This window comes from Macrotis lagotis, chromosome 5 (assembly GCF_037893015.1).
Source record: "Macrotis lagotis isolate mMagLag1 chromosome 5, bilby.v1.9.chrom.fasta, whole genome shotgun sequence".
NCBI classification, from domain to species: Eukaryota; Metazoa; Chordata; class Mammalia; order Peramelemorphia; family Peramelidae; genus Macrotis; species Macrotis lagotis.
The window spans coordinates 63,504,213-63,517,132 of record NC_133662.1 but is presented as its reverse complement, the minus strand read 5'-3'; the positions used below and the strand labels follow the sequence as shown (position 1 = coordinate 63,517,132).

The window sequence follows — 12,920 nt, the reverse complement described above, 5'->3', positions numbered from 1 at the left end:
CAAATTCATGCACCCCTTGAAATTTATCTATGGATCCCACAGAAATCCCTGAATGTCTGGGTTAAGAACCTTTGTAAGAAATTAGTCATGGGATAGAAATAAAATATCTTTTGAAAAGAGGCAGAAATATAATAAGCTGACCATAGGAACTACTTGTATTTGAAAAGCATATATGACCATTCATTAGTGAGGGGTGAAAGAAGAAAATATTCAGATATTAAGGTGATATAAAAGCTAAAAATATCAATAAAGCTTTTTAGATGAAGGATGAAGAGGAGGAAGAGAAGGAAAGAAGAAGGGAAAAGAGGGGAGAAGGAGGAAAAAGTAGAAGAGGGGGAGGAGGGAAGAGGAGAAGAAAGAAGAGAAGAAGAAGAAGAAGAAGAAGAAGAAGAAGAAGAAGAAGAAAGAGGAGGAGGAGGGGAGGAAAAAGAAGAAAAGAAGAGAAGAAAAGAAGAGAAGAAGAGAAGAGAAGGAAAAGGAGAAGAGAAGAGAAGAGAAGAGAAGAGAAGAGAAGAGAAGAGAAGAGAAGAGAAGAGAAGAGAAGAGAAGAAAAAGAGAAGAAGAAAAGAACAGAAGAAAAAAGAGAAGAGGAGGAGGAGGAGGAGAGAGAAGAAGAAGAAGAGAAGGAGGAGGAGAAGAAAAGAACAAAAGGAAGAAAAATAACAAGAAGGAAGAAAAAAACAAGAAAATTTCATTGTTGCCTGATACACTGAGAAGTTAAATGATTTGCCTAGGATTACATAGGCCAGCCAGTATGTATCAGTCAGGACTTGAACCCCTGTCTTTCTGGCTGTGAGACCAACTTTTCATATGCTAAACCAAATGTGCATCTACACTCCTGATGACCTACTTTAAATTCCTATTCCAATAAAAATTCCTGCCACATGAAACACCTTACTTTACAAAGATAAACTTGTAAAACTACATGTCAAGTAAGCATACAACATATACAAAAGATTTCTATGACTTGCAATTACCACCGCCTTCCTTTGTATATTACTTAATAGCATCATATGAGCATACAAAGAAGGAATGCTCTACACTGTTTTGGTTTCACTTGAGACATGCTTTCCACCTAACAAATAACTTCCTCTCTGTACTACTACATTTCTAAAGAAGACAAATGGGTCAGATGGATTCTTCTAGTTATGTTTCCTGTGTCTTGGTATTATTGGGTGCATACTTTTGACTTACTACTTTCCTTATCATTTATGTCAATGTTGTCCTTAAGAAAAAAGTCCATTTGCCATTTGGGTGCAGCTAGGTGGCGTAGTAGATAAAGCACCGGCCTTGGAGTCAAGAGTACCTGGGTTCAAATCTGGTCTCAGATACTTAATAATTACCTAGCTGTGTGGCCTTGGGAAAACCACTTAACCCCGTTTGCCTTGCAAAAAAAAAAAAAACCTAAAAAAAATCCATTTAATGAGTGTTGTCTATTTAAGTTTGCCACTTACAAAGTTGTGTAGTTACTACTGAAAATTATTTTAAATGCATCCATTTTAAAAATCTATTCTATTGAATACTCCAGTAATAGATTTCAAAAGTTCATTTTAACTTCAGTTCAATTTTCGATAGCAAAGATAAGAAATAGCATTGTTGATGATAAAAAATAATTAAGCTTGGGAAGGCATTTCCTATATACTTACATTTTTACTATATAAAAGAAATAAAAATGTGCATATATGATTTAACAATTAACAAATACATTAAACAAAGTAATAAAACTCTCCTACTTAAAAAAAAAGGCAAAGCAGTTTGTTTCCTCTCTGCTCCTGTACTTGATTCTAACTACCTCCTATTTCATTTATTAATTCAAATTCAAAAGATGTTGGTCCCCAAACCAATGCATGGTCCTTTCTTCACACTAGTTAGTTTACATCTTCCTCAGGCAGGAAACACTATTCTTGACTAAGGAATTTTCCCTTCCAGTTCCTGCTTGTCTCATATAAGCAAAGGACAAAGAGGACTGAAAACTTAATAAAGCAGTGCTGTTGTTCAAAAACAATTAAGCAGAAGTTAATATGTAAAAAAAAATTGGAAATAAATACTCTCTGAAAGACTAAAGAGTTGGATGAATAGAACTGAAGATACTTCACTTTTATGGGCAAAATCTTTTCTCTTAAGGAAAATAAAACAGTATACGCTAAGTAAGAAGCAACTTACTATTCATTTTAGCTACAGTGAAAACTGATAGGTTTACTCATCTGCGTAAGCCAGGGATGAGGTTACCACAAACAACATATCTAATTCTATGTTCTATAATCCATATAGTTCTTTTTCGTTGAACTAATAATTTGTGAAAAGGTGAGACAACATATTATGATTGATATTGTCTAGTACTGACTTGTTATCAAGGAAATAAACATTAAAATTTAATTAATCAGAAGCTCATTTCTATCAGCATGTATCCATATCAAACCTCCCATTACCTTCTCTAATACCAGTTTTTCAGCAATTTAAACAATTCTCTCTTCCAATGGGTCAATTCAAAATTATAGACACATTGTTCCAAGACTCATAATTCAAATAAAGCATAATTTACCATTAGTCATTTTAAAAGAAATTTTAATCAAGTCATTTAGATCTATGAAATGCAAATAAGTGATTTCCAAGTCACCAAAGTTCAAAAATTTCCATTTTAGATAAGCATGTTCCATAAATTCAAGATTCTCTTAAATAAAAAAGTAGCTATAAGTAGGTAATAATTTGAAATGTTTCAGATAGTTAGATATATTCAAATCAGTCAAAATCTTTAAGAATTGTTGAAGGAAATGTCAGCCCATTTCCCCAAGACAGTATAACTATCTAAACAATGGATGACATAATATTCAGTACACATTAGGTACATTCACAACAGGATGAAACATTAGTCTGTCTTTCACTTCCTGACTACTATTCTTTATAAACTTTATTACTAAAACTGTTTTTATACTTTGGACCATTATAATAATGTAATGAAATAACTGAAATAAATTGGGTTGTGTTATCTCTGAAGTAATGAAAATGGAACAGTTTGGGGGGGGGGGTTGTTCCAGAAGAAATATTTTTAGGTTATTGTTTTTGTATTTTTTTATTGTTATGAACTTGATGAATATCAATGAATATAAATTAGTTCTAAATATGAATACAAATATAAAAAGTTGCATATAAAACCAAAAATATCTAATAGGTAGTAACTTTTTTAAATTATATAATAAATTTAACACTATAGTTCCAAAAACATTTTACTTATGTCTTTCTGAACTTCCTTCTGCTCTTTTCTATTTTTAAATGTTTCATTGGTACTCTTTTCCTTCTTTTTTCTGACATCATTATTACCACTCCCTCCCCTCCATCCATCAAAAAAAATTACTGATTTTTAAGTTTCTGAAACTGTACTTAGAACAAAGGTTAAGAGAAGAAAAAGATTTTATATAAAATTCAATATTCAAATTTTTAAAAAAGTTAAAGGGATCCTTGTTACAAATCTAACCACAAATTTCTATATAACATCTATCTGAAATAAGTTTAGTACCTGAAAAGATAAATTTATAAAATACATGAATTAATGTTTTTATTATTTCTTCTTCAGACAGTGGCCCACCACATGTCATTTAATTACATTGCTTGATGAGCAAAATATGATGATTTTACTGAACAGATAGGTCCTAATCATCAACCTGCAGCCAAAGAAAGCATCTCTTGAAATTCAGTTAATTTGTGTAAAAAACCCTCTGCTTTGCTGTTAACCTTTGTACTCTGACCACTACCAACCCAAGTTCAAGATCCACATTTTATGGCAAGTGTAATGCCTGTTAAACCTTTGGATCACCTTGATTCAAGAAGTTATGCTAAAAATCTTGTTTCCTCCAGAAGAAAAAAAAATTCCTAATGAAGTCTGATTAGATCTAACATATCTATAGATATAGATATAGATATCTATTCCTATATATCTCATCAAATCATAATAGCTTCAAACTTGTCAGTTTAGTATTTAAATATTCCCTCCATGAATGTATTATGAGAACACTAGTGGATGTAAAAATTCAGTGACTAACATCAGACAAAGGAACAGTCATCAAACTACAACTTCCATGAAATCACAACACATCAACAGAAAGTATTTCTACCCTTTTGGGAGTGTAAAGTTTTGGGTTTTTTAAGTAGCTTCTATTATTTTTAGAGCAATGTGAAATACCTTTTTGATTTTTAAAATACTTAACCCAATCACCTACAGAATTATATTATTACTAATGCAAGCTGATTGTTTCATTTATAGAAAAGATTTTCTTTTTTTTTAATTTTTTTAGTGCTATAATGAAAGAATAAGTTAAGAAGATCAGAGAAGAATTAAGAAAATGAAGCTCTGGTCATTCATGGAATAGATGGGAGACTATTGGTGTGGGAAAGTGCATAGGCCTGCAGCCTAGGTAAATGTTAGTTTTGCTCAGCATACTTTTTCTCTTTTTTGATTTGCTGGAAAAATGGGTGGTAAAGAAATAATATATTTGGAATTGAAAGGGGTGCAAAAACTAAAGGCTCCAATTATTTTTTTTAAATGTTTTTACTGGAAAAGCTATGTAAAAGAAAGCTCTTACTTTGTTCCTTTCAAGATATCTCGTTTATCTTGTTGGTATACGGTTGTACATAATTGCTTCTTCAAAGCAGGGACTATTTTTGCCTTTTTCTATGTGCTCTCAGCACTTAAGCACAGATAGCCGGACACACAGTAGGCGCTTAATAGTAAGTGATCGTTGCTGTGACTTGATTACTCGGGGACAATTAATTATCTGGCTACAGCAGGGCAAGGACTTTTTAAAAATATATTAAGTGCAACTCCTAAAGTAAAGTTTTGCTATTTTTCTCTCCCAAACTGCCCCTGCCTTTTCCTGAGCGTCAGGCACAAGCCCCGGGGCAGCCAGGGCAGGTGTTCCCGCAGAATGGGCAGGAACCTGATCATCACCTCCCCACCCGGGTCACCTAGCCTGTTCACAGGCCGGACCCACAGCTGCCTTCGGTCCCGTCCCGGTCCGGCTGGATGTCGCTTCGTTCTCCTCTGATTCCCCACCGAGGTCGGGGGGAGCCCCCCTGGCGTTTCCCCCACGGACAGCGAGCCCCCAAGTCCCCCACCGCTCCCCCTGCAGATGCGGCTGCTGCCCCCAGCCCGGGGGACAGAGGTGGGGAGCGGGCCCCCGCCCGGGCGCTGTCCCCCCGCAGCCCTCGGCTCCCACCCCGGGGTGCGGACACTCCCTCCTCACTCACCTGGACTGAGAGGCAGGTGAGGCGCGGCGGCGGCGGGCGGGCTGTCCCGGAGCCCAGGCGGCCGGCAGAAGGAGGACCGAGACAGAGGAAAGGGAAGGCAGGACCCGGCGGGAAGAAGGGCAGGCTGCTGGCGCCGGGCTGCTGGCGGGGACGGCGGCCGCGGCTCCCGGTCCTGCCCGACTTCCTGCTCCCAGTGCAGCTGATCCCCGTCTCCTCCGCCTCCTCCTCCTCCTCCTCCTCCTCCTCCTCCCTCCCTCCCTCCCTCGGCACAGAGCAGAGTCCGAGGGAGGAACTCGGCCGGGATTCACGTCACCGGGATGGAGGAGGCGGCGGGGGGAGGACGCGCGCGCGCGGCCCGGGCTGCGGACGGCCGCGCGCCTCTCGGAGTCCGGGGAGCTGGCAGGCGCGTCCACGCTCCCTGGTGCCAGCCCTGCCCGGGCCCGTCCCTCAGCTCCACCCGCTCCAGCTCCAGCCCTCGACCCCGTCGGGAGGCACAGGAGGCTCCCCGGGGGAAGGAGCCAGGGAGCTCGCCCCTCTTCCCCAGCGTCTGGCTCCAGAAGGGCAGGATACGATCCACCAAGTGCCCCTGGAGAGTTTGCACAGGATCCCACACGGAGAACTGGAAGGGACCTCGGCGGCCATTCAATCCCGTCGCCCTCGTTTTACGGGTGAAGGAACTGGGGCCCTGAGAGATTAAGTGACCCGTCTCCCTTCATGGAAACGAAGTGGAACCCGGGTCTGCAGACAAAACTTTGGGGGATTAAAATAGAAACTGTGCAAAAGCTTCCTCCACACTTTACTGAGTTTCCAGCATCCCGAAAGCGAGTGTCCAACAACTCTAAAACTACATGCTTAAAAAGGAATAAGCCAGTGTTTCTGGGAAGGAAATCAAAAATGTTGTGGGAAAGAGAAGGGAAGCTTAAAGTATCCTGTCAGGGTAACTGAGTGTTGCATAGCAGGGTCTTTCAGCAGAAATGAGTAGTTTGGGGGTTTCTGATTGGTTTTCTTCTATCCGGACAGTCAAGCTGAGTGTGAAGCCTGGAAGAGGCTCTTTCTTCCCTTTTCTCCTGAAAGGCGGCTACTCCTGAAGTTTATTAAGCAGCTCCATTGTCTAACTTGTCCAAAACATCTAGAAGCCCTGTCCCAATGCACATGCGCGCGCACACAAACCAGACACACAAACAACACTCTGAGAGATACAATGTATCTGTATGGGAACTTCTGCTTTTGTTACATTTTTGTCGATGGCCTACTTTCACATCTTTTTGTCTCTTTAGGAGGCAGAGGGTAGAAACGTGATATTTTTATTTGTGCTCATGCCCCTCCTGTAGAAAAAAAAAAACTTTAAAAATTATCCTATTTCCATAACTGATTTGTTTGCAAATATTTTTTAAATCTGAATACAAAGAAAGGGCTATTAAAATAGATGTTCCTTGATGACTCTTTTTGTCAGATACCACATCACAGTGGATAGAACAAAGAACTTGAATCAGATCATTAACTGTATGATCTTGGTCAAGTCATTCATCTGCTCATCCTCATTTGCTTTATGTGTAAAATGGAGATTATGATACCTGCACAGGTATCATAATAGAATTTGTGAGAAATAAATAATTTGTAGGAAAGTTTAATTTGTAAATTGCTTTATAAATGTTGTTATCATTATGGTCCTTTTGAAGCAACAAATTTTCAGTTTGGAGAAAATTAAATTCACCCAAGATGCAGAAATTTTTTTTATGAAAAAAGAGAGGGGAATAAATTTCATTTGAAAGCTAGATTCTTTTCCCACTATATTAAAGTAGCAGCAACTTTAAAAGTACAGAAAACCCTTTATAACCTACAGACATACCTTTTGCTAAATGAGGAAAGAAGAAAGTTAATGTTTCTTCTACTAATCATCTCCAAGAATTAAGCAAAAGTCAAATTCAGATAAGGTAATTCACAATAAATTATGAAGAATGAACTAGAAGGAAGAAAGAGGAAGAGAAACCAAGAAAGGAAACAATTTGCTGGAACCACAGAAATCTAAAGCTAGCTAAACAGGAAATAAATGTTAAATAAAAATTTAAATGAGAAGGAGCAATAAAAAAAATTAAAGTACTGCTATGTCATCTCACGTCTTCCCTTTAAATGCATTTTGAGCTTAAAATTGTGTATAGACCATTCAATTTAAAAGGTTCCTGGAAACTATTAGAAGTAAACACTTCTTATGTATAGAATATGGTATCTTATGATTGACAGCAGAAGAAAAGAAGAAATGTGTTATGTACTTCAGTTTCAGTCCCTTTTCTAGTTAAGATATGGTTTCCTATCTGTCCTTCCCTGTAAAAATTCCCCTAAATTTTGTCCCTTTTCTGGGGTTTGTTTTTGTTTTGTTTTTTTCACATAAAAAACAGAAAACACTTCCTTTATTTCAGGAATTGTAAAAGATGTAAATTTTCCTCTTCATTGAGATGTTCTAGGCCTTTTCACTGGTGATTCATAATATATCAACTGTTGAGTTCTACAGAGGTCATTGAATATACCCACATCCTGAATGGAAGATTCACATTTGCTAAGGTTCTGGAATAACTGATAAGGCACAAAGATCCTGTGATTGGGAACAGCCATACCTTTGAAAAGAGCCATTTCAGGGCAGCTAGGTGACTCAGTGGATAGAGCACCAGCCCTGGAGTCAGGAGCACCTGAGTTCAAATGTGGCCTCAAACACTTAATAATTACCTAGCTGTGTGGCCTTGGGCAAACCACTTAACACCATTGCCTTGCCAAAAAAAAAAAAAGGGCCATTTCTCCTTGCACGTTCTCCTAAACATACCTATTAGCAGGTGTGTCTGCTATCCAACCCCCCACCCTGGATTGAAGGCCCCCTCCCTTCCTTTGATGGACAAGTCAGAGATAGCTTTTCAGAGTCCCACTTTCTGATAGTGAAAAGTATAAATAAGGAGCACAGTTCATGGTTTGGCTCTCTAGTTAGACACCCCCACCCCCTCTCCATACAAGTCTGCCTAATTGGTGAACTTAGAGAAAAATTAATTTATGGGTTTGATAACCTAACTCTATTTTGTTCTTTCTTAAGGTCAAACTCTGTAGGTTAACATTTGTCCCTTCTGAGGACAAATTCTGAGAATTAAAACATATTTAATTTAATTATCTTTAAGGCAAAAACTCATGGAAGAGCCCCATTTCTCCTCCCATCCAGAGTCTGAATTTTTCTAGCTGTACTTCAAAGATCCCTCTAGTTTGACTTTGATAAGAAATATAGCAAAAATAATATATAGCTTATATTCACAAAATCTCAAATGAACTGGGGAGACATGTACAAGAATCACACAAGAGAACAGTCAGTTAATAAACTCTGATAATGCATTGTTCTAAGGAGTAGGGATACAAAGAAAGGCAAAACACTATCCAGTATTCAAGGAATTCACAATCTAATGAGGAGACAATATATAAACAAATATGTACAAGCAGGCTATTTATAGGATAAGTTGGAGATAATGAAGATAACATGTATCAAAGGGGAGTAGGAAAGACTTTTTTGTAGAAGACAGGATTTTAAGATACTTAAAGAAAGCCAAGGAAGCAAAGAGGTCAAAATCAGGAGGGGCAGAATTCTAGACAAGGGGGACAACCATGAAAAATCAGAATCAGTATATAGGATGAAATATCTAGAGCAAAAAGCAGCATCCTTGCTATACTGTTGGAACACAGAGAGTTCAGGGGATAAGGTGTAAAAAGAGAGGAAAGAGTGGGGCAGGATGGAAAGGGCTTGCAATGTCAAATGGAAAATGATTTGGTTTTTTCTTTGTATTCCTATCACTTAGCCCAAAAAGTCCTTGATATAGGAGAGGCTGAATACTTGTTGAATTTAATTGTATTGACTTGAATGTATGGAAATGAAAGCCATAAAACAAATGGAGTTCAACTAAGCATCTAAAATCATCTTAAATTCTATAAATTTTTGTCATGATATGTCTTTGTAAACTTATTATCTGTATAAACACTATAGTAAGTCAGAGACTTGAATAAAACTATTTGATTAAAATCATTGTTAAACATTTCCCTCTGCATGATGTTGTTAAAATAAAGAAACAGAAAAAGTTGAAGGTATTTGAAATTCACTCCTTAATGATAACAATATCTTGGAATATGTCTGAGAAATGAAGAGCTATCATTAACCAGGAAATGTTTAATTGAACTGGAATTAGAGTTAAACATTATCAGAAGGTTAATAAAAAGCGTAAAAATCACTAAATGGAGTCACATCAGCAGTCTTAACAGTTTTTCTTTCATTAAACATATATTTTTAAATTTTTTTCTTTATTTATTTTTCCAACTACCTGCAAAGGATAGTTTTCAAGAATAAATTTTTGGTAAAATTTTTGAGTTTCACATTTTTCTCCTTCCTTCCCCCCGCCCCCAGAAAGGAATCTAATATAGTTGATACAGGACGATGAAAAGTCAAAGGAGACTTGGATGAGGTCTTTCTCTCAGATTCCTTCTTTAGGGGAGCTCACTAGAATTCTATAATCACTCCAATTTCTTGAATTTTCTCTCTGTTAAATTTATTGGTAAATAAATTTGTAGATGATTCCTGGATTTTGGTCAAGCTTCCGCAGTCTATCTAGGCACAATTCCTTTGAAAAAATCCAAACCTTTTTTGAACTTAGTAAAAGATCCCTTGATTCATTGATTGAGTGTGATATATTCATACTTAACTGAGGTTTCAAAATTAAAACACAATGTATGAGGCAGGCAGGGTGAGGGGGTGGTTGCAAAGGGATGCTCAGTTCCAGCCATACATATAGAGTTTAGAGTTGGAGAACCCATACTATGTTAGAAACATCTGGAAGAGGTAAATCATAGTTATAAAATGTCATGTACATTGCTGGAAGATGTCACTGTGCCAATTGGTCTTCTTTAACTGTTTTTCTTTATTATTAGAAAAAAATTCTGTGTCAGGAGGGAAAGAATTTTAGGGCATGATCATGTTGAAAAAAGAAAAAGTATCAAAAATAGAATTAAAAAATAGTATTAGGAGTTCTAAAAGTCAACAAGAATTGTGGATAACAAAGAAACCTAAGGACATCAAACTTTTTGTTTTGTTTCAGTTTGATCTTCATTAGAAATGAGAAGAATATCAAAGAATAAGACCACTTCTCGAGGACTCATTTTGCTTCTATTTTCTGTGCCAAGAAGAATGATCTCTGAATTGGAAAGGACCAAATAAAAATGGCCAATAGAGAGAGAGTAAGAGAATATCTGGATGCTCTTAATGAGTTCAGATCATTAGGAGCAGATAAACTTTATCCTAGATGTCCTAGTAATAATAGATGTTATTACTAAGTCACCAGTGATCTTTGAAAGACTGAAGACTGAGTGAAAAGTGACAAGTCTGGAGAAAACTTAATGTTACAACTTTCAAAGAGAATGGAGTTTTTACAAAATAGATCACAGAGTTTGATTTTAACTTCTCAAAAAAAAGTTCTAGAATTTCTTATTAAAGAGATTTCTAGATATCTAAAAAAGAAAGTGTCAGTTATAGAGGATCCACACAACTTCAACAAGAAGTCATGCTTAAACTCAACAATTTTTTCAACAGAACTATTGGGCTGGTAGAAAAGGAAAAATCTTATAGATGATTTCCTAGATTTTAATAAAAACTGTGACAAAGTTCCTCATGCTGTTTCATATTGTGGGAAGAAATAGAAAGTGGAGTTAGGTCAACTTAGAATCAATTGTATGCTTCGATTTACAAAGTAATCATTAATGGTTAGAAAAAGGCAGACTATCCTGTCATTGCAAATGTAAGGGGGCAGTAGCATTCTGCCCTTATTATGCCAATTGTAGGATGGCAGACTCTTTTTTTCCTTTGAGAAAAGAAAGGTAGAGAGGGAAGGAGAGAAGGAGAGAAGGAGAAAGAAAGGAAACATTTATTTTGTCATTGTTGAGTCATGGCTGACTTTTCAAGGCTGCATGGACCATACTGTCCATGAGTTTTCTTGGCAAATATACTGGAGTAGTTTCCTATTTTCTTCTCCAGTGGATTAAAGCAAACAAGTTAAGTGACTTGCCCAGGATCATATAACTAGTAATTGTCTAAGGTCACATTTGAACTCATGATTTCCTGACTCCAGACCCAGTGTTCTATCTACACTGAGTCATGAAGCTGTCCCCTTCTTTGTTGTTGTTGTTGTTGTTGGGTTTTTTGTTGTTTGGTTTTTGAAAGTCAATGGGGTTCAATGACTTGCCAAAAGTCACAGAGCTAGGTAATTATTAAGAGTCTGAGGTCAGATTTGAATTCAAGTCCTGACTCCAGGATACTGAGATATCAGAGAAAGAGAGGCTCATACTAGCTTAGTTATAAATAGGTCAGTTGTCTCCAGTGGCAACAGGACAAAGAAACATTAAGGATTCCCACACCAAAGCCAGTAGGTCAGGTATTATATAGAAAAAAGAACAGAAAAGATATAATGCCATAATAGTCCAGAGTCATGTCTAAGTTTTTCCATGGGATAGATGGATCTTATATTTATCGAGGTAGTTTACAATTTTTTTCTGTGCAGACGTGGGTCACATTCATACTTTGGCTCGCCTCCCGACAATGGCTTTATGTCATCCTAGAAAGCTGTCACCAGTGTGCCACCTGCTCTGGGATATGTTGCCTATATTTTGCTATTTAATACTTTTATCAATTGGTTGGATAATAGAATAGATAACATGTCAAATTTTCAGCTCATATCCACAAATATCTATTGAATGTTTATTATGTAGTTACTATGTTGCACATTAAGAAAACAGAGAGAGGGCAGTTATTGACACAGTAGATAAAGCAGGGGGCCTGAAGTTATGACGACCTGAGTTCAAATATGATTTCAGACACTTGATACTTAGTTGTGTGACCTTGGGCAAGTCACTTAACCCCATTGCCTTGCAAAACAAGAGAAAAAAAGGATAACTCCTTATTCTTGAAGAAATTTCATTCTAACAAGGAAAACAACAGGTATATATATATATATATATATATATATACATATATATATATGCATAAAGAAACATAAACAAAGCAGATATCAAACTTAGGAGGGGGAAGGAGCACTAGCTGTAGTAGGGACCAAGAAAAGTGTAACAAAAAAGGTGACACAAGTTAAGCCTTGAAAAACAACAGGGATTTCAAGGACTTATTCTCAGTGGGAAAGCATAGACACTGAAAGTGGTGAGCAAGAAAACGAAATGTCACAGGTGACCACTTATATGTCAAGATTGCCAAATATATGAAGTTAAAAAAAAAAACTGTGTCTCAACTGTCTGGTTGAATCTTTTCTTCTAGAAGCTAAAATGGACAAAATAATTCTCCTGAAGTCATTATATAAACCAGCTTATGAATACTTTTAGTATAATATAATTTCAAATAGAAATAAATGTTTTGGAATACTATTTTTACAAAATGTTTTAAAGTGTTTTTGTCCTAACTATCCCTGCATTCCTTGAAGTGTCTTCAAGCTCATCTTTCTAAAATTAAAGTCCTAGAAGTTATAGTCACTTTATTAGGAAAATAGAGAAATCAGGGATTGAGCATGTATAGAAAAGAAAACTCATGATCATTGAATAACAGAGGTATGCAAGGGGAAAGCTAATTATTTATCCAATACTTCTGCCATTAAATGGGAATAATTGGT

General features: G+C 36.9%; 1 protein-coding gene across 4 annotated transcripts in view; it reads right to left on the bottom strand.

The window, feature by feature from the left end:
- The window catches only part of MYO6 (myosin VI), a 241,014-nt gene extending 235,589 nt beyond the window's left edge, over nucleotides 1-5,425 (bottom strand). For 3 of the 4 annotated variants that reach the window (XM_074237349.1, XM_074237350.1, XM_074237351.1), the window contains exon 1: nucleotides 5,242-5,424. The gene's annotated coding sequence lies outside the window, so the exon portion shown is untranslated. Of the gene's footprint in view, nucleotides 1-5,241 lie in introns of all 4 variants that reach the window. The other variant, XM_074237348.1, reaches the window with a different exon arrangement.
- Between the last annotated feature and the right edge of the window lie 7,495 nt (nucleotides 5,426-12,920).